This window comes from Procambarus clarkii, chromosome 61, assembly GCF_040958095.1.
Source record: "Procambarus clarkii isolate CNS0578487 chromosome 61, FALCON_Pclarkii_2.0, whole genome shotgun sequence".
In the NCBI taxonomy this organism is placed as follows: Eukaryota; Metazoa; Arthropoda; class Malacostraca; order Decapoda; family Cambaridae; genus Procambarus; species Procambarus clarkii.
In genome coordinates, this window is record NC_091210.1 from 16,208,534 (window position 1) to 16,230,711 (window position 22,178).

A 22,178-nucleotide genomic window follows, 5' to 3' on the forward strand; every position below is an offset into this window, starting at 1 on the left:
GTCAATACCGACAACGATAACGAATGTGGTTATATTTATTGTGTATTACACTATGTCATCTGGGCTAATTTATGAATAAACATAATGGGCAAAAATTATACACGTGACCTTTATTAAATCAAAGTGCTCTAGATATATGCACCACATCCCCAGCAAACATGTGAAATATATCTTAGATATATTTCACAAGAATGAGACTTAGATGAGTATGACAACAGTTGTGCCGTGGCGTCCTGGAGAGGGTCAGTAGTTCAACCTTGTGAGGACCTCGATACAAGTTTATATATACACAGGCTTCCTGTCCCCGACAAAGCGAATTATTTGTATAATTGCTAAGTGCTGTTAGAGTTATGATACCTTCGGAAAAAGAGATTTATTACTTGTTTTGGAACTGATAATGTTCATTACCTCTGTACGCGGGTTAATGTTCCAGGGGAGATACCCTAAGACAGCCCGACACAGCTTCTAAGGTGAGACAGGCCAAACACCTCCAAGGGAAACAGATTCGACCGTCACCGGTTCGACAACATTTCTGTCCATTTTCCGATAACGTTTATATCGATTTAATAATAATGTCATGTGACAATGACATAAAATTATTATATTAATGATAACTATAGTAATAATATAAATATTTTCACATTATACTCTAATTTGAAACAAAATTCTTTTGAAAATTAAACGCCTCATTATTAGGTTTACTTAAAACAAAAATCAAATTTATTTAATTTCCTCGTCATCTCACAAACTTTATGAGAGGTACTGTAGATTTTCTTCAGGTAAAAAACTTGTTGTATTCGGGAGTCATACTTGTAAAAGAAGTCATAAAAATGTCTTCCAAATGGTCATTACTCAGAGAAGAATGTTTTTTGTCCACATTCTTGATAGAACAAGTTTCTTCACAAATGTTGGGACTGGTCAAAATGCTCAATGTTGTACTGTAGCTTCAGCAAGATCTTTGTGTACTTTTCACTGTCCAAAAGTCTGTAGAATTCCTACAGACTGCTTTCTCGGTGCTTATTTGTGTAGTCTGATTAACACTGAAGATCATAACGGTCAATGACAATTTTAATGCCAAGTCAGCTGGATACTCTGGAAAGGAATCTTCAATCATCTTCAGTAGAATGTCTTTTTTTTAGACAGTTTTCTGTCATATTCTTCAATTATATCATCAATTTTCAGGGCATATTTTTCTCCTAGCTCGGTGTGCTGTGCTGAGGAATATATTGTGCTCAAGTGGGAAAGGAAACATTTTACCTTACAACAGATGAATTCCGGAAAGCTTTAACTTTACTTTGAAAGCCTTCACTGCTACGAAAAATTTAAATATGTTTTGTTTTAACTTGAAGTTTAGTGTCGAGGTTATTTAGATACTTTAACATTACTAAAGAAGCAACGATTATATTCCAGGACTCGCCTTAAAGTTGAGGAAATTGTCTTGTTTATTCCAGGACTCGCCTTAAAGTTGAGGAAATTGTCTTGTTTATTCCAGGACTCGCCTTAAAGTTGAGGAAATTGTCTTGTTTATTCCAGGACTCGCCTTAAAGTTGAGGAAATTGTCTTGTTTATTCCAGGACTCGCCTTAAAGTTGAGGAAATTGTCTTGTTTATTCCAGGACTCGCCTTAAAGTTTGAGGAAATTGTCTTGTTTATTCCAGGACTCGCCTTAAAGTTGAGGAAATTGTCTTGTTTATTCCAGGACTCGCCTTAAAGTTGAGGAAATTGTCTTGTTTCTTGTTTTAGGAACTTGACAACGTCCTCTTTCTGAAGCACGGAAACGCTGAAGCGATTGTATCCCTTCACCTCTGTATGGTAGATTAGGTGACTGTACTCAGCATCTACCTCATCAATAAATCCTCGGATTGTCAATCTTTCTGTCCCCTAGAACTATTGTAGATAACAAATGAATCTACCCCAGATATTATATAGTCAAATAATAAACTTTGCCACACAATAAAACTTTGCTATCTTGGATGACGCAAGTCTTCCAAGATACTAAACATTGTGGTGTGTGTCACCGCCCGGCCGTCACACGAAGCACATTCCTCAAGTGATCAGTAATGGCCTTAACAGTCACGACGCAGCTCTGATCATATTATTGTTTATCTCATATACGTTTTCTGACCACAAAAGCACTTTTTATCTCTACATTTTATTGCACAAGGCCACTCCATTTTCCAGCTCTTAATATTACAATGGAAATGACATTCATTGATTCTGCCGTGTTTGAAGTTCTATTTTGAATTGCATTTTTCAACAGAATTAACAATATATATGTAATGATCACAAACACATTAGTCTGTCCTGTAAGAAGGTAAATACTTCGCCAAATTAATGGTAAGGTAAGCTGTTGACTAACAATATATTAGATGTGGGATGGATGGATTGTTTCAAGCGGAGGTTAGACAAATATAGGTGTCGAGTTTGGGTAAACGTTCGAGTAAAACAAATATTAGAGGAGTTTGGATGGATATAAATGGCAGCTGTCTCGTATAAGCCAATAGACTTTCTGCAGTTTTCTTAATTGTTTTGTTTTTGTCTCGCTGAATGCTCACCACTTTATATAACAAACCAATAATCAACCTTTTGTAACCTCACTGATCAACCGTGTAACCTGGCCACGAACCTGATGTGGGTTTCTTGGTTGAGAGCCCTTTGATTGGTTGACCCATCTTCTGTCAACACATTGAGAGCCTCCTGATTGGTTGGTCCATCTTCTGACATCACATTGGGCGCCCCCTGATTGGTTGACCCAGCTTCTGACATCACATTGGGAGTCCCCTGATTGGTTGACCCATCTTCTGACATCACATTGGGCGCCCCCTGATTGGTTGACCCAGCTTCTGACATCACATTGGGAGTCCCCTGATTGGTTGACCCATCTTCTGACAACCGTGGGGATACAATATTAGTCAGGCATTACTCATGTTGGTTGGACAGTGCTAGACGCTCCATGACAAGGAGAGCAGCAGGCCGTGAAGGAATAAGAAGGCCTCAAGATGGTATTGCGGACAGGATGGTGTAAAGGAGGTGGGGCGGGAAGCAGGAGAGAAGCTCTAGGAGAGAGCCAAACACAGGAACTCTAACAATAACTAGTTTTTCCGAACTTTAAAACATTCACAGGAGCTTAAAGTGGTTTTGAAGCAAAGTAATCACGACATATCTTTGGATGTTGGTTATCGGAAATAATGACTCCACCGAATTGCGAACAAAATAAATGAAGCGTCGTCACCTATGCCTATCAGCCAGGTGAAGCTTCCTCACCTGTGTCTATCAGCCAGGTGAAGCTTCCTCACCTGTGTCTATCACCCAGGTGAAGCTTCCTCACCTGTGTCTATCACCCAGGTGAAGCGTCCTCACCTGTGTCTATCACCCAGGTGAAGCTTCCTCACCTGTATCTATCACACAGGTGAAGCTTCCTCACCTGTGTCTATCACACAGGTGAAGCTTCCTCACCTGTGTCTATCACCCAGGTGAAGCTTCCTCACCTGTGTCTATCACCACAGGTGAAGCTTCCTCACCTGTATCTATCACCCAGGTGAAGCTTCCTCACCCGTGTCTATCACACAGGTGAAGCTTCCTCACCTGTGTCTATCACCCAGGTGAAGCTTCCTCACCTGTGTCTATCACACAGGTGAAGCTTCCTCACCTGTGTCTATCACCCAGGTGAAGCTTCCTCACCTGTGCCCACTACAAAAACACAAAAGCACTTTCAATCTGATCAATTTATCAATCAAAGTTGTTCAACTGACCCGTTATTACTGACAAAGTTCTCACTAGCCTCTTCAGTCACTTGCACTTATTGATACAACTTACTGATATGAAGATACTAAGATCCTATCGGGTTAAATATTAAACAGTAGCTTTCTCGTACAGACAAAGGCGGAATAGTATGAATTCCCCTTTCAACCTTGTGACGTAACAGGGCACAGGGTGGGGTCTTGTGGTATATAAGGAGAACGCATCTCTCGATGGACATCACTTGAGATCTTCTCCGTGGACAAGAATCATGACTTATAAGGTGCAGCTAAGCCTCAGTTTCTTTTATATTGTGATTAAGTTGAGCAAACCACATACACTAGAAAGTGAAGGGACGACGACGTTTCGGTCAGTTCCGGAATATTCACAATCGACTTGAGAATGGTCCAGGACGGACCGAAACGTCGTCGTCCCTTCACCTTGTAGTGTGTGGTCTGGTCAACATATTTCAGCCACGTTATTGTGACTCCTCGCCTGCATATTGTGATTAATTTTGTCACGTTAAACAGCGCTAAACTCAATGTTTCTCTCAGGAGTCGTACATGAATAGATTAACGAGGAATACTTAGACAATAACAGATATTGAGTCGAACTGTTTTTGTATTGATGAAAACTCTAATTGCAGGTTACGATCATCGTGGCGGCTCTTGTAGTGGCCGCCATGGCCCGCCCTGAGTCTCCCCCTGTCTACGGGGCTCCTCCACCCCCACCATCTCCTCCCCCAACCTACGGAACCCCACCTCCTCCCCCACCCCCAACTTACGGAACCCCACCTCCTCCCCCACCCCCAACCTACGGAAACCCCACCTCCTCCCCCACCCCCCAACCTACGAACCCCGCCCCCTCCCCCACCCCCAACATACGGAACCCACCTCCTCCCCCACCCCCAACCTACGGAACCCCTGCCCCTCCCCCACCCTACGGAGCCCTGGTGCCTGTGGTAAGCAACCTACTGTGGGCAAGGATGCTCACATGTCTTTGGTCATGTTTAAAGCAAGACAATAATTATCAAACATATTAACATTGGTGACAAATATAGGCTTTGGAGGCACTAGTGAGATACATATAATGTTATAATTATTATTGCAGGCTCCTCCCAAGTACGACTTCACATGGGCTGTGAAGGACCATTACTCTGGTAACGACTTTCGGTCACCAGGAGTCCCGGGGACGGCTACAACACTCTGGGCTCCTACTACGTCCTGCTTCCCGACGGTCGCCTCCAGAAGGTGACCTACACCGTCCACGGCGACTCCGGCTACGTGGCCGTAGTCACCTACGAGGGCGAGGCCAAGATCCCTACACCCAAGCCTGTCTACGGCGCCCCCGCCCCTATCTACGCCTAAGTCAATACCGACAACGATAACGAATGTGGTTATATTTATTGTGTATTACACTATGTCATCTGGGCTAATTTATGAATAAACATAATGGGCAAAAATTATACACGTGGCCTTTATTAAATCAAAGTGCTCTAGATATATGCACCACATCCCCAGCAAACTTGTGAAATATATCTTAGAACGTGTCCAGAATACCCATGAATGATACTGCATTAGAATGCAATGAATGTCCAGACATGAGTCATTGCCACTTGCCTCAGACAACGATTCATTGCTAACTCTTCTTCTTGGCAAAACTATGACCGGAATCCATCTCTTAGCATAATTAACTCTCCTGTTGTCTAATCATTGACCGTCAATGTCGCGCTCTGTCGCCCTTCAACACAGCCACCAGAGGTAACCCTAAGGAAGTCTAACCTCTGACACCATGATGTTAAATATATGATATCCTCACCAATACTCCATCCCTCTTCAACTCGAATTTCAAAGCACTTCGAGCAGCATAGAATTTAATGTGCAAAAGACCCTAGAAGAAGTTAACATTGGCAGCTTCCTATTCCTAGACATTTCACTCAAAAGTAATGAAAATATTGCCCCTCAATGATAACAATTTTAAACTTTGTTCTTATGCTTTGACATACAAAAAGAATCTCTGACAAATTATTTTGATGTCGATATCTACAGAATCTGCTGCAAGTTATAGCGATATTACAATGGTCCTGAATGTCATTTCGAAGTATATTGTGTTTCCTGAGCATATGAAGATGATGTGATCACATTCATGTTCATATGATTTCGTGGTGTATTTGAAGCGTTGGAGGTGAACTCCAAGACCACACCCAAAGTGCACGTGGGCAATGTGTATAAAACTCTGACTTGGCATCAGGATCCCTAGAGAACTCAGTTGAATCCTAGATTGCAATGCTCTTTGACCATGTCCATGTGTAGTGGTCTAAGGTGTATGTATACCCAGAGCATAGGTTCCAATCCTCCTTATGGCTCCTAGTAATTTCATCATATTTATTATTATTGCAATAATTGACGTAAACAAGCAGCTATCCGGTTCCGGGAAATGACTAAGGAGAGGGGTTGGAATCCACCTGTTGCCTCTTCAGACAGAAGGGGTTTCAGATAAAGCAAAATGTGTGCCGATGTATTTCTTATTCAGGGAACGAAGCCCATTGTGAGTCATAGCTTCGAACGCAGACAGACATATGTACAAACGACGGACTGTTGCCGACTGAGAAAATGCATATTTAGTGCACACTCATCATGAACCTGCCGACCCTTGTTTTGGGTTGCATAGTAGCAACAACTTTATTTATTATTCTTTTGAGATATATACAAGAGTTGTTACATTCTTGTAGAGCCACTAGTACGCGTAGCGTTTCGGGCAGGTCCCTGGAATACGATCCCCTGCCGCGAAGAATCGTTTTTTCATCCACATACACATTTTACTGTTGAGTTAAATAGAGGCTACAGTTAAGGAATTGCGCCCAGTAAATCCTCCCCGGCCAAGATACGAACCCATGACATAGCGCTCGCGGAACGCCAGGCGAGTGTCTTACCACTACACCACGGAGACTGTATAAATGACAAGTATTGAGAAGTCATACTTGATATCATTACATTACAATAACTTCAACAAGTATCATGAATCCCAGCATTAATCTTGATGATGACAAGTTTCTTGAAGGTCAGTAGGAATCACGAAGCCACCATGTTTCTTGATTTCTTCAATAATGTTTGTATCAATATTTTATGCTAAGTTTAACATCGTGATCAACCTGAAGCAGTGTCACTCTTCTTGTGTCATTCTCAAGAAACTTCAATAATGATCGTCCATCGTCTGACACTCACTTGCAGCAAACTATCGAAATATGTAGACGTTCGAGCAAGCAATTTAACAAATTTTATTACTGGGCTTGAGGTCTATCTACCTTTAATAGTTTGGTAACCAACTTACACATTTGGCGTTGGGGTTATGGCCTATCAACCTCTAAAAGGTTATTCAGGCCATCACAGTAACTCACTGACCAACAAGTAAGTTCAATGTTGGGCTGAAGGTCTATCAACCTCTTGGGGGGTTATTAAGGTCACCACTATAACTTTCCCATCAACAAACAAGTTCACTTTAGTTCTGAACATAGACCGGGACTAAAGTAAACTATAAGTTCATATACACAGTGAATCTGGGTATACACCTCTTGGTGTATACATCACTTGGATATGAGTTCTGGCCCACTGACTTCAAATACGTAGTCTAAAACTAAATATAGTATACACTAAGAAAAATATTCTCTCACAGGAGGACAATTTCCAGGTTCATGATTCGAAACCAACAGATGAATTGTAACAGGTGTCACTCCGCTGAACATACAAATTAATATTAACCTACGTGAACCCCTTAAACTTTCAGCGCTAGTACGTGTACAAAACAGAAAGCTGTCAAGTGAAAGTAGCATTTACTAAAAGTTTCATGTGATTATGTTTGTTTATGGAGCTGGTGAGATAACTGAGAGAGACGTGTTGTTATAACTAATAAATTAGAGTTCTAAAATATTGGCATCAAAGGAATCTCTAAATTCCCCAGATAAAGGCAGTTGACACACAAGAGATTGACCCGGGGTTCGCATCCCGGAAAGGGTGAGACGTTCTGGCACATTTACCTGCACCTGATGGACCTGTTCACCTAAACTGTTGTGAGCTGCATCCTAGAGAAGGGCACTCGTTAGTTATGAGGCTCTTGATAATACAAGACTCCAGCTGTCACCGACGATTGGCAATTGACGATTTGGACATAGATAAGATAAAGAAGTTATATGAATAAGATATAGCAGATGGTTTCTTTATATACTGGAATATTTTCCAGAAACATTCTTCAAGTTCTCAAACGTTCGAATCTTTCAAGTTTTAATCTGAAAGGAAAGTTGTCTTTGAAAAAGAAAATAATTGTATTTATATTATGCATTTATTTTTGCTTCATGGATTACTATTCTTTTCAATAAATAAAATCACAGTCGAATTTAAATATATTAGGACTTAGTAGTAAGACTCAGTTGGGGAATAAACTGCTTAGCTAGACAGTTAAGCTAAAGTATGCAGATGATTTCGTCGTAGACAGAAACTGGGTAATAGACAGAAACTAAGAAGTAAACAGGTACTGGAATATAGACAGGGGCAGGACTTTAGTAGCGGTCGAGGGCTTGAATTAATTGTAGAGAGAGAAGCTGGACGTAGATGCAAGACGGGAGCTTGTCTTAGTTGTAGACAGGAGATGTGGTGTAGACTTAAATAGGGAGCATGTCCTAGTTGTAGAAAACAGCTGGGATATTGATCGAATCATAGATGGAGATGGAGGCCAAGTTCTTGGTCTAGCCGTACACTGGAGGTGGGGCGTAGACAGGAGCTGGGGTGGTGGGAGGAGATGGAATGTAGACGGGTGGAGTGTAGACAGGAGGTGGGGTGTAGACGGGTGTCGGGGGCTTGGCCTGGCCCTCGTAGGTCACAACGGGAACATAACCGCCTTCACCGTCGACAGTGTAAACAACCTTCTGTACTCGACCGTCGGGAAGCAGGACGTAGTAGACGCCCTCCGTGTGGGGACCATCACGGGTCTCGTCGTGGCCGAAGTCGTTGCCGGAAGCGTCGTCCTTCACCTTCCAGCTGAAGGAGTACTTTGCAGGTGCCTGAAATATGAATAAGAAAACTGGAATATAGGTCCCGAGTCTCACTAGACGACACCAGACAACCTCCAACTTACTGCTAAGACAAGAGTTAAACAAATATTTTCTTATATAACATTGGTGTCATACTTAATAAACATTGAATTGTGGGGAGATCCACACTTGCTTCTCTGAAGATGACCCGAGACCCGAATCACTAACAGAAAAAATATAACATTTAAACTTGTCGTTGTTAGGTGTTCCATGAACTAGAAAACGATAACTCCCAGAGATGGACATTGAGATAGACATTTACCTCAGGTGGGGGGCTTGGAGGTCCGTAGACTGGGGGAGGTGGTGGTGGTGGTGGTGGGGGCGGGGCACCGTAGGTGGGGGCAGGAGCTGGAGCATGGTCGGGGCGGGCAGCGGCGGCCGCCACAAGAGCGACCACAACTATGATCTGAGAATATAATAATTAAAAATTACTCTCAATATTTATTCGAGAAATATATGAAAAACTTGTGTGTATATTTCATTGTATAAAGAACTCTTAAAAATGACCAACACTTTCCAATACTAATCAATAATATCTGTAAAAAATCAAAAGCGAGCAATACAGATGTTTCTGTACCTTGTAAGACATCTCGGGCAAGGAAGAGGGTGAGTACTGATGCCCAGCAAGGATCCCAACCCCTTATATACCCCAGCCTCCACCCTGTCTCTCATGACGTCACAACCTTGATATGGTAAAGAACTGGGTTGTACCCTTAACATTTTATTTATAACAGACGAATGGGAGCTGAAGTCAACAATTAGAGCATCAAGAATCTTCTTCAGGCAAGTCTCGTGTAACGCAGAATGCATAATAAAGTGAAGGGAAGCTGTAGGTTCTCATAGACAGATCAAGAGGACCGTAGCCTCAGAGGTGTCACTACCTCTGAGGCATCTCTCTAAAACACTTTGGTAACATGCCTCAGACATTCCCCTATCTTCACACAAGCAAATCTGAATAACGTGATATATCTATGAGGAAACGTTTGGAGCCGGACGAGGATCGATCGATATCGCAGTCCGTGAGTTCAGGTGCACATCTGGGGCTACCCAGAGTGACTATCTTCTTGAGGTTATCTTCTTGAGGTTATCTTGAGATGATATCGGGGCTTTAGTGTCCCCGCGGCCCGGTCCTCGACCAGGCCTCCACCCCCAGGAAGCAGCCCGTGACAGCTGACTAACTCCCAGGTACCTATTTACTGCTAGGTAACAGGGGCATAGGGTGAAAGAAACTCTGCCCACTGTTTCTCGCCGGCGCCTGGGATCGAACCCAGGACCACAGGATCACAAGTCCAGCGTGCTGTCCGCTCGGCCGACCGACCGGCTGACAGTCAGATCCCCGGACCTACACCAAAGCTTTTCTCGTTTACCATCTTTCTTAGCCTGGGAGCCCTAACCCTCTGGGTGTCTAAAGATATCTGGAATGTCTCGCACCTTTCTTACCCTTGGACACTTTTTGGAGTCCAGGAGTCTCGGGTAAGGTGCTAGGGATGTTCCAAACTTTTTTGATCCTTCATATACATATACAAAAATTTTAATGTGAGCTGCAAACAGAACCTAAAAACAGAACCCTTGCCAAGTGACAAATATATTAATTATGAAACTATTCATCATCAGATTTGAAATGTGTAAATAATAATTGGTTTTATCATTACCACAGAAATACAAATCATTTGTTTTGATTGAAGTCATATAAATTGTTGCAATAACTTCTGTTATGTGGATTGTTAACTTTATTTAATACAACAAAAATACATGATATATTAAATTAATTTAGAAAATCTATTAAGATATATCTGTACTACAAATAATAGAGAATCTAGAAAATTGGTCAACTTTGCTTGAAGTAGAATTAAAACTTCCCATTCACCTGGGCTGAAGGAGACTCAAACCGTCTCAAACTTAGAATATTCTCTAATTTTACCGCTCTAGTGTAATATTTGATTATTTGAAAGGTCGTCGAAATATTTAAAAAAACACGTAATAATATTATGTTCCCCAAACTTTTGGTTGACACGTGAGGAAATTTTTCATCATGGATTTGGTGATTTTTGAACGTACACTTAAAACCGTGGCCCACACCTGCCCTAGACTCTTAGAGGGTTAGTTGTCTCTAATCTATCACAGTATCTCTGAGGTAAGCGCTGTGCCTCCCGCGATGTGGTCCTCTCGAACTGTCGCTGAGAACCTCCAACGTTCCTTGACCTTGTAATCCAGTCAGCGTTAAACGACAGTAACTGCAAATGAAGATGATTGTCGATGCTCTATTTTTTGTCTTCGTCGCTCATTGGTCTGAAGTAAGTAACATGTCAGGGGTACAACACCCCCTTCCCTACCATCTCAAGGTTGTGACGTCATGACAGGCAGGGTGGAGGCTGGGGTATATAAGGGGTTGGGATCCTTGCTGGGCATCAGTCCTCACCTCTTCCTTGCCCGAGATGTCTTACAAGGTACAGAAACATCTGTATTGCTCGCTTTTGATTATTTTACAGATATTATTGATTAGTATTGGAAAGTGTTGGTCATTTTTAAAAAGTTCCTTATAAAGTGAAATATACACACAAGTTTTTCATATATTTCTCGAATAAATATTGAGAGTAATTTTTAATTTTTATATTCTCAGATCATAGTTGTGGTCGCTCTTGTGGCGGCCGCCGCTGCCCGCCCCGACCATGCTCCAGCTCCTGCCCCCACCTACGGTGCCCCGCCCCCGCCCCACCACCACCACCACCTCCCCCAGTGTATGGACCTCCAAGCCCCCCACCTGAGGTAAATACGTATTTCAATTCACACAGAAATCACGTATTCACTTTCGGGAATGTATATACTCCTGTTGTCTCTAGTAATAGGCTTATTGTTATGACTAACCAGAGAACTTTATATCTTTTACTAACTCACGTCTGGGGCCATCTTTCACACAAACAAGTGACGATCACACCACACATCATCATTTCTTAACTATTACACCAACTTTATACAGGGCAATATTAGACAAACTCTTGTTTTAGTTTTAAAAGAAGGTTTTCTGGCGATGTTCTAGTGAGACACAGGAAGTATAAATCCGATTTGTTATTGTTATTTCAGGCACCTGCAAAGTACTCCTTCAGCTGGAAGGTGAAGGACGACGCCTCCGGCAACGACTTCGGCCACGACGAGACCCGTGATGGTCCCACACGGAGGGCGTCTACTACGTCCTGCTTCCCGACGGTCGAGTACAGAAGGTTGTTTACACTGTCGACGGTGAAGGCGGTTATGTTCCCGTTGTGACCTACGAGGGCACGGCCAAGCCCCCGACACCCGTCTACACCCCACCTCCTGTCTACACCCCAGCTCCTGTCTACACTTCACCTCCCGCCACCGCCCCACCTCCTGTCTACACTCCTCCCCCCACCACCCCTGCTCCTGTCTACGCCCCACCTCCAGTGTACGGCTAGGCCAAGCCCTCTTCCTCCCCGGCTCCACTCTACGGCTTGTTCAGTCCCCGGAACTCTGTCTAAACCTCCATCTCTTGTCATCCTCTGACTATAACTAAGTCAAAATATTTAAATTAGGCTGACTGTATTTATTTAAAATGCTATTAACAAAGTAAGCAAAAATAAATGAATATGAAAAACAAAGTTTTTAATTTTTACAATGACAATTATTCAATAAGGTAAAAATATTAAAAAATGGAACACATGCTAGGCGATTAAGGAGGAATCACTGGTCGACAACACCAGTATTTAATAAGATAGGAACAATATTGTCTAAGACTCATATGTCTAAGCATTCCATCTGTATTTTTCTCTTTGCCTCCGTCTTGTCTGTCTGTCTGTTAAAATGTATCTGTCCTCAGGAGGTAAAATTCAGGTAAATACAAATATGTTGACCAGACCACACACTAGAAAGTGAAGGGACGACGACGTTTCGGTCCGTACTGGACCATTCTGAAGTCGATTGTTACCGAAACGTCGTCGTCCCTTTATTTTCTAGTTTGAGTTTTGGTCAACATATTTCAGCAACATATTTGACTCCTCGTCTGCGTAAATGCAAAGTCTCTAACATGGCTCTCTAGAATGTCATTTATTCACTTCACCAAGGCCACGTGTCCTCACATATGCCATCAAACATCGTACTCTCTTGAATAACAACAAATTTTTTATGCTGCACAATAGTTTTGTGATTATTAGTTGATATTAGCGTAGGTTAGTTTTGCCATTTGGTTCTATTGCCAAAGTATGTTTAATTTTGTAATTAAAAATAGTAGCCGAAGATGCAGTTAGCATTTACCCTCCTGAACGAAACGTTTTGGGAATGAAAAAGAAACCTGGGGAGCCCTTAGGTCTCTTGTTGTGTCGCTGAGATTGGAACCCAAAACCACTGAGAAAGCTCCAGATTGTTTTTCTCAAAGGATCAAGGGAATCAGATACTCTCTGGACAAAGTTGACAAGTGTTATAGATGACTCCATTACTGTTGTGCAGGTACATCAAAACAAATTATATACATAAATATATAAAAGTCAGTCTTTTGACTAATGTATCATAAATAAAAGTCAAAATTCCCGTAATAGAATGTATTATTAAAATTTACATGACATCAATCAAAACAAGTGACAAAAAGATCCCGCCATTTATCCTGTTGATTTCTGCAAGTTGGATCTTGCAATTCGGCAGTGTTTAGGCACTTTTGGTTAGGGTAATTGATATTCGCACCGGGATACCAAAATTTTTTCCATTAATAAATTCATTTTTTTATTAAGATATGAGGTACATCTGCATTAGTGCAGCTACCCTAGACTATATGAAGGTAAAAATGTCAGTGTGTCAAAAAAGCCAAAAGTAAAAAGTGCTTAATATAAGAAAAGTAAAATCTACTTAATATAAGTTGAATAAAATGATGGATAAATTTCAGGAGGTAAATATAAATAACAATATAAGTGAAATAACTGAGCTAAATGATAATGTATAACCTGTAATCAACAAATACCTGTAATAAGACTTCACTGAGAACTAGGTTACTTACAGTCAGAAGTGCAGCAGGTAAAGTAACAATATAGTACCTTATAAAACTTAAACATAAGATAACACATAATTTAACTGCAACCAACGTGAACATAGTTGTAAGTTAAAGTCCACATAAAAGGATGAAAGTTAACAGTATTTAGCACCCACTGGAAATGCCTAATTACTGACGTATGATAACAATTTAATAAGGAGGTGGGCCAGGCGTCAGGTAGCATAGATAACAAACATCTTAAGCTCCTAACAAAAGGAAGATTTTCAGTCTCTGTGGCGAAGTGGTAAAACACTCTCCCTGGCTATGTAAGCGAATTATCCTGGGTTCCTATCCTGGCCGGGGAGGGTTGACTAGTCGCCAATCCTTAAATGTACGCCTTTTACGCAGCATTGAAAGGGTAACTGGTTGTAAACGATTTAGCAGGTCATATTCCAGGAAAAATTAAGATTAAGGACCTGCCGAAAAACGCTATGCGTGCTAGAGGCTTACAAAGAACGCAAGAACTCTTGTATCAAAAAAATGGGCAGACACCTGGCCCAAGCACCCGAGAGGAGGACAGTAAAAGTGACATGTTTGCCTGACATCTTAAGGAAAAGAAGGTAGCTGCTACTAGCGTGCATGGACAGCAATCGAGTGCAAGAGTGTGTGTGTGTGTGTGACTTGGGGGGGTCCTTAGTTGCCGCCAAACGCCAGGAAGCCCTGGCACAGAAGTTTTGGCATTGATGGCTTCGTCTGGTAGGCGGTACCACGGGTTATACGAATGAAACAAGCGTCCCTGTTTACTGTCCTACATTGTGCCTTGTTGAGCGTGAATCCTTTGTTTTTTGTGTATGTTACATGCGACTTTTCGAAGAATATTTCACTTTCTGAGAGAGAGAGAGAGAGAGAAGAGAGAGAGAGAGAGAGAGAGAGAGAGGAGAGAGAGAGAGAGAGAGAGAGAGAGAGAGAGAGAGAGAGAGAGAGAGAGAGAGAGAGAGAGAGAGAGAGAGAGAGAGAGAGAGAGAGAGAGAGAGAGACAGACAGAGATAGAAACAAACAGTAACGGAGACAAAGAGAAAGAGGTGGATGGAATCATAGGACATATAAATATTAGACAATATAGTTTCTATCTATATTAATATTGGTGTTTTCGACCAAAGATTACTTCTCAATGGCCAGCAACCGTTCGATTATTTTTTACATTTTTATCTTACTGAAAAATTTTCATTGTAAATAATAAGTAAATAATAAAGATATTGTTTTTTATATTCATTTATTTTTCCTTATAGCATTTAAAATAAATATAGTCACACTCGAATATATATATTTTGATTTAGTCAAAGTGAGATGATGACAAGGGCTGGAGGTTTAAACAGAGTTTGGAGGACTGAACAAGCCATAGAGTGGAGCCAGGAGGTAAAAGAGCCTCGCCTAGCCGTACACTGGAGGAGGAGTGTAGACAGGAGCAGGGGTGGTGGGGGGAGGTGGAGTGTAGACAGGAGGTGGAGTGTAGACGGGTGTCGGGGGCTTGGCCTCACCCTCGTAGGTCACAACGGGAACATAACCGCCTTCACCGTCGACAGTGTAAACAACCTTCTGTACTCGACCGTCGGGAAGCAGGACGTAGTAGACGCCCTCCGTGTGGGGACCATCACGGGTCTCGTCGTGGCCGAAGTCGTTGCCGGAGGCGTCGTCCTTCACCTTCCAGCTGAAGGAGTACTTTGCAGGTGCCTGAAATAACAATAACAAATCGGATTTATACTTCCTGTGTCTCACTAGAACATCGCCAGAAAACCTTATTTTAAAACTAAAACAAGAGTTTGTCTAATATTGCCCTGTATAAAGTTGGTGTAATAGTTAAGAAATGGTGATGTGTGGTGTGATCGTCACTTGTTTGTGTGAAAGATGGCCCCAGACGTGAGTTAGTAAAAGATATAAAGTTCTCTAGTTAGTCATAGCAATAGTTTCAAAATCAAATACTCAAAGACGACAGTTAGTCAAGAACTATTACAAATGTTGACCAAGTACTGAAGCTTTTCACACCAGCACTTTGAAATAAGTAAACAAATCCACAAGTGTTGTATTGAGGGTTCGAACCCACGTCTGCGAGGATCCCAGACGCGCCTTAATCAACTGTGCTATGACACGGTCAAAAGATTTGTTCAAATTGATGCATCACACTTCTGTGATTTCTGTGTGTATTGTATTAAGTATTTACCTCAGGTGGGGGGCTTGGAGGTCCGTAGACTGGGGGAGGTGGTGGTGGAGGTGGTGGTGGTGGGGGCGGGGCACCGTAGGTGGGGGCAGGAGCTGGAGCATGGTCGGGGCGGGCAGCGGCGGCCGCCACAAGAGCGACCACAACTATGATCTGAGAATATAACCATTAAAAAATTACTCTCAATATTTATTCGAGAAATATATGAAGAACTTGTGTGTATATTTCATTGTATAAAGAACTCTTAAAAATAACCAACACTTTCCAATACTAATCTATAATATCGGAAAAATAATCAAGAGCGGGCAATGCAGATGTTTCTGTACCTTGTAAGACATCTCTGGCAAGGAAGAGGGTGAGACTGATGCCCAGCAAGGATCCCAACCCCTTATATACCCCAGCATCCCTGCCTCTCATGACGTTACAACCTTGAGATGGTAATGGTTGTGGCTGTATCCCTGACATGGTATTCATTACAGACCAATGGGCGGTAGCGACAACAATTAAAGCATCAACGATCTTCTTTACTTGCAACAGGTCTCGTGTAATGCAGACCGCATTACAAGGTCATGGAAAGTTGTACTGTAGGTTCTGAGAGACGGGTCCAGAGGACCACGTCCCGGGAGGCAGAGGTAACCTCAGAGATGTTACAGTTAGAGAAGCGACCACTAACTCTTGGATTCTAGGGGCTACATGCCTGAGGTACTTCACATGTTTCCAAATTCTTAAACACTAACCCTCTGTTAGTCTAGGATAAGTTGTTTGGGATATTTCGCACCTAACCTGTCTCTTGCCATGCAATTTAAGGAATTATAATATTTAGCTACCAACAAGACCTCCAAGAAATCATCGCCAAGTGTTAAAGATATTATTAAACTACTTTCTTCACATTTACAATATTTTCCAATTAATTATATAATGATTTTGTTTATTTTATTTTGAAGCTAAAGAATAGCTTCAAATTGACTTGCAATTTGACGATTGACTTGCAATACAAGTCAATTGACGATTGACTTGCAATACAAGTCAATCGTCTTGATTGAAGTATTACAAACTGTCGAAATAATTTCCTTTCTCGAGGGGGAAAGGGAAGTGGCAGCTTGTTTACTGTATTTAATACAAAATAAATGTTGAATTTTAACTAATTAAGAAAATTTGTCGTGATGTATCTGCATTACATAAGTGGATCATTGAAACTGGCAAACTCTGTCACAGCTAATCTGAGACCCTTGACCTAAAGGGAAGAAACGATCAGCAGCTCCCTCGGGCGTTTGGGATTCCATGCTCAACGACTCAAGAAGAGCCCTAAGGGCAGCATACTTCCCTTTCCAGTGCTAGACAGTTTAGATCACATTCATATAATTCTTTAACTATATATCAAGAGTCAGGGAATGTTGCCAATATCTACTGCACCTTACCCAAGTTCCCTGGACTCCTAGAAGGCAAGTGTTTAAGGTTCAAGAAGGGTGTGAAATGTCTCAGATAGCTAGCAGTCTTTAGATGCTTAGAGGGTGTTTAAAGGCTAAGAAAGGTGGTAATGTCTTAGACAGGTTACCCTAGACACGTAGAGAGTTATTCATCACTTCTCGTACTGTAATATATCTGAGGTTAGCGCGGTGCCTCCCGGCATATGGTTATCTTGAAGTTATCTTGAGATGATTTAGGGGCTTTTTAGTGTCCCCGCGGCCCGGTCCTCGACCAGGCCTCCACTCCCAGGAAGCAGCTCGTAACAGCTGACTAACACCCAGGTACCTATTTTACTGCTAGGTAACAGGGGCATAGGGTGAAAGAAACTATGTCCATTGTTTCTCGCCGGCGCCTGGGATCGAACCCAGGACGAGTCCAGCGTGCTGTCCGCTCGGCCGACCGGCTCCCTCGATCATTTCTGAGAATCTACAACTATACAACTACTACCCAGGACCACAGGATCACAAGTCCAGCGTGCTGTCGGCTCGGCCGACCGGCTCCTCTCGATCATTTCTGAGAACCTACAACTATACTTGACCTTATATAAAATTCTGCTTTACACGAGACTTGCTGGAAGTAAAGAAGATAATCGATGCTCTATATATTGTCTCCAGCTCCCACTGGCTTGTAATAAATAGCATGTTAAGGGTGTAACACCATTCCTTACCATCTCAAGGTTGTGACGTCATGAGAGGCAGGGTGGAGGCTGGGGTATATAAGGGGTTGGGATCCTTGCTGGGCATCAGTCCTCACCTTCTTCCTTGCCAGAGATGTCTTACAAGGTACAGAAACATCTGTGTTATCCGTTCTAGATATTTTTTTCCATTTTATAGTTTTCATCATTATAAGCGGTCTGTATACTATGCGATGTTCTTACAAATGATATATATATATATATATATGTTTCTCGTATGAATATTATGAGGTAATATTTTATTGTGATATTCTCAGATCATAGTTGTGGTCGCTCTTGTGGCGGCCGCCGCTGCCCGCCCCGACCATGCTCCAGCTCCTGCCCCCACCTACGGTGCCCCGCCCCCACCACCACCACCACCACCTCCCCCAGTCTACGGACCTCCAAGCCCCCCACCTGAGGTAAATGTCTATCTCAATGTCCATCCATGGGAGTTATCGTTCTCTAGTTCATGGAACACCTAACAACGACAAGTTTAAATGTTATATTTTCTCTGTTAGTGATTCGGGTCTCGGGTCATCTTCAGAGAAGCAAGTGTGGATCTTCCCACAATTCCATATGTGTTAAATATGACACCAACGTTATATAAGAAAATATTTGTTTAACTCTCGTCTTAGCGGTAAGTTGGGAGTTGTCTGGTGTCGTCTAGTGAGACACGGGACCTATATTCCAGTTTTCTTATTCATATTCCAGGCACCTGCAAAGTACTCCTTCAGCTGGAAGGTGAAGGACGACGCCTCCGGCAACGACTTCGGCCACGACGAGACCCGTGATGGTCCCCACACGGAGGGCGTCTACTACGTCCTGCTTCCCGACGGTCGAGTGCAGAAGGTTGTTTACACTGTCGACGGTGAAGGCGGTTATGTTCCCGTTGTGACCTACGAGGGCCAGGCCAAGCCCCCGACACCCGTCTACACCCCACCTCCTGTCTACACTCCACCTCCTCCCACCACCCCTGCTCCTGTCTACGCCCCACCTCCAGTGTACGGCTAGACCAAGACCTTGACCCTATCTCCACCTATGATTCTATCAACATCCCAGCTGATGTCTACAGCTGAGATAAACTCCCTATCACAGTGTGCACTATCTACATTTACATCTCAGCTCCTGTGTACGATTACGCTCCTGATCTGCATCTTTACCCAATTTCTCTCCTCGCTTAACTTAAGCCCCGACCCCCCATTCTAAATTCCAGCACTTGTCTAGACCTTAGAACCTGTTTATTCCCTTGCTTCTGTCTATTACCTAGCTTCTTTCTGCGACAAAATCGACAGTATGCTTCAGTTTCGCTTTCCAACCAAGCAGTTTATTCCACAACTGAAACTTACAACTAAGTTATAACATTTTTCGATTCGACTGTGATTTTATTTATTGATAAAAACATTATTAAATAAAGCAAAAATAAATGCATAATAAAAAATCATTTACTATCTTTTACAATGAAAAGGTTCCATTCAGATAAAAGTTTAAAATATTCGAATGTTTGAGAACTTTAAGGTGTTCCTGGAGAATGCTTGCAGTATATAATGATATCAAGTGCATTATCTGATGTAAATGCATTATCATATATATGGCCGAAGGAAGATTTCCAATCGTTGAAGACAGCTACAAACTCATAAGGATTATTAGGATCCTCTTAGTATACTATTAATCTTCACCAGGATGAATCCTACCATAGTCGGCTAACTTCCAGCCTCCCATTTGCTACTAGGTGAACAGAGACATTATATGATAGAAAATGTGCCTAAATATCTCACCTTTGCCAGGAATCGAACCCGTGGCCAATCTGCTGTGAGTCGACAGCTCTTATCACCGGATAAATTACTACAATCAGGAACTATCGACGATCTGAACGAAAACCAGGTCGATAGACAAACATAAACACATGTTCACATAAACACATAAATACTTTTGTTCATCTCGAATTATGAGCCTGGAAATTTCCCTCCTGTGAGAGAATATGTTTCTTAATTAGTGTATACTATATTTAGATTTAGACGACAAATTTGAAGTCAGCGGCCAGAACTCACATCCAAGGGATATATACACCAACAGATATATACCTTGGTTCACGGTGTATATGCACTAATAGTTTACTTTAGTCCCGGTCTATGTTCGAGAAAAGTATACATAATGTTGGCCAGAAAAGAAATATAGTTGTGGCCTTAATAACCTTCCAGAGGTTATTAAGCCCTTCGAGAGGTTATTAAGCCCTTCCAGAGGTTATTAAGCCCTTCCAGAGGTTCTTAAGCCCTTTCAGAGGTTATTAAGACCTTCAGAGGTTCATTAAGACCTTTCAGAGGTCATTAAGCCCTTCCAGAGGTTATTGAGCCCTTCAGAGGTTATTAAGACCTTAAGTTATTAGGGACGACGGAACTAAATATGATCTACTTAGCCACACTTTCCGGTTTAATATGATCTACTTAGCCACACTTTCCGGTTTAATATGATCTACTTAGCCACACTTTCCGGTTTAATATGATCTACTTAGTCACACTTTCCGGTTTAATATGATCTACTTAGCTACACTTTCCGGTTTAATATGAACTACTTAGCCACACTTTCCGGTTTAATATGATCTACTTAGCCACACTTTCCAGTTTAATATGATCTACTTAGCCACACTTTCCGGTTTAATATGATCTACTTAGCTACACTTCCCGGTTTAATATGATCTACTTAGCCACACTTTCCGGTTTAATATGATCCACTTAGCCACACTTTCCGGTTTAATATGATCTACTTAGCCACACTTTCCGGTTTAATATGATCTACTTAGCCACACTTTCCGGTTTAATATGATCCACTTAGCCACACTTTCCGGTTTAATATGATCTACTTAGCCACACTTTCCGGTTTAATATTATCTACTTAGCCACACTTTCCGGTTTAATATGATCTACTTAGCCACACTTTTCGGTTTAATATGATCTACTTAGCGCCACTTTCCGGTTTAATATGATCTACTTAGCCACACTTTCCGGTTTAATATGATCTACTTAGCGCCACTTTCCGGTTTAATATGATCTACTTAGCCACACTTTCCGGTTTAATATGATCTACTTAGCCACACTTTCCGGTTTAATATGATCTACTTAGCCACACTTTCCGGTTTAATATGATCTACTTAGCCACACTTTCCGGTTTAATATGATCTACTTAGCCACACTTTCCGGTTTAATATGATCTACTTAGCGCCACTTTCCGGTTTAATATGATCTACTTAGCCACACTTTCCGGTTTAATATGATCTACTTAGCCACACTTTCCGGTTTAATATGATCTACTTAGCCACACTTTCCGGTTCATCGACCTCGCCCGTCGTCTGAAGCGGCTATATGGGGGATTCCAACCCTCATTTGCAGTTCCTCGAAACCGTGTAGCATCTGATTCTAAGGTCTTCGCCACCTCTAAATCCTCAACAGCAACTGGCTTTTGTAATTTTATCTAGGCCTATATACGCATAGACCCACAATATAAAATATGATACATTTATATGTGATAAAAATTAGTTTTTACACCTTATTAAATATTCGTCCTAAAAATTCGTTGCTTCGTTTATAAGTCAATTATTGACTAATTAAAGCCTTGATAGTCAGCATATGTATTAATTGCTTGTACCGAGTGGTACATCGTTAAACATGCGTATCACGCGTTCAAGAACACCGCAAATATGCAGACGAGGAGTCACAATAACGTGCCTGAAATATGTCGACCAAACCACACACAAGAAAGTGAAGGGACGACGACGTTTCGGTCCGTCCTGGACCATTCTCAAGTCGATTGTCGACTTGAGAATAGTCCAGGATGGACCAAAACGTCGTCGTCCCTTCACTTTCTAGTGTGTGGTTTGGTCAACACAGCAATATCTGTGTCACGTTCACATTAACATTACAACCACAATGTCATACCCTCAGTTACATCGATATATTCATGTCGCACGCTCAGAAACATTGTAACATCCATGTCATATTATCAGGTGCAACGTGTAACTCATTTTATCGACGTGA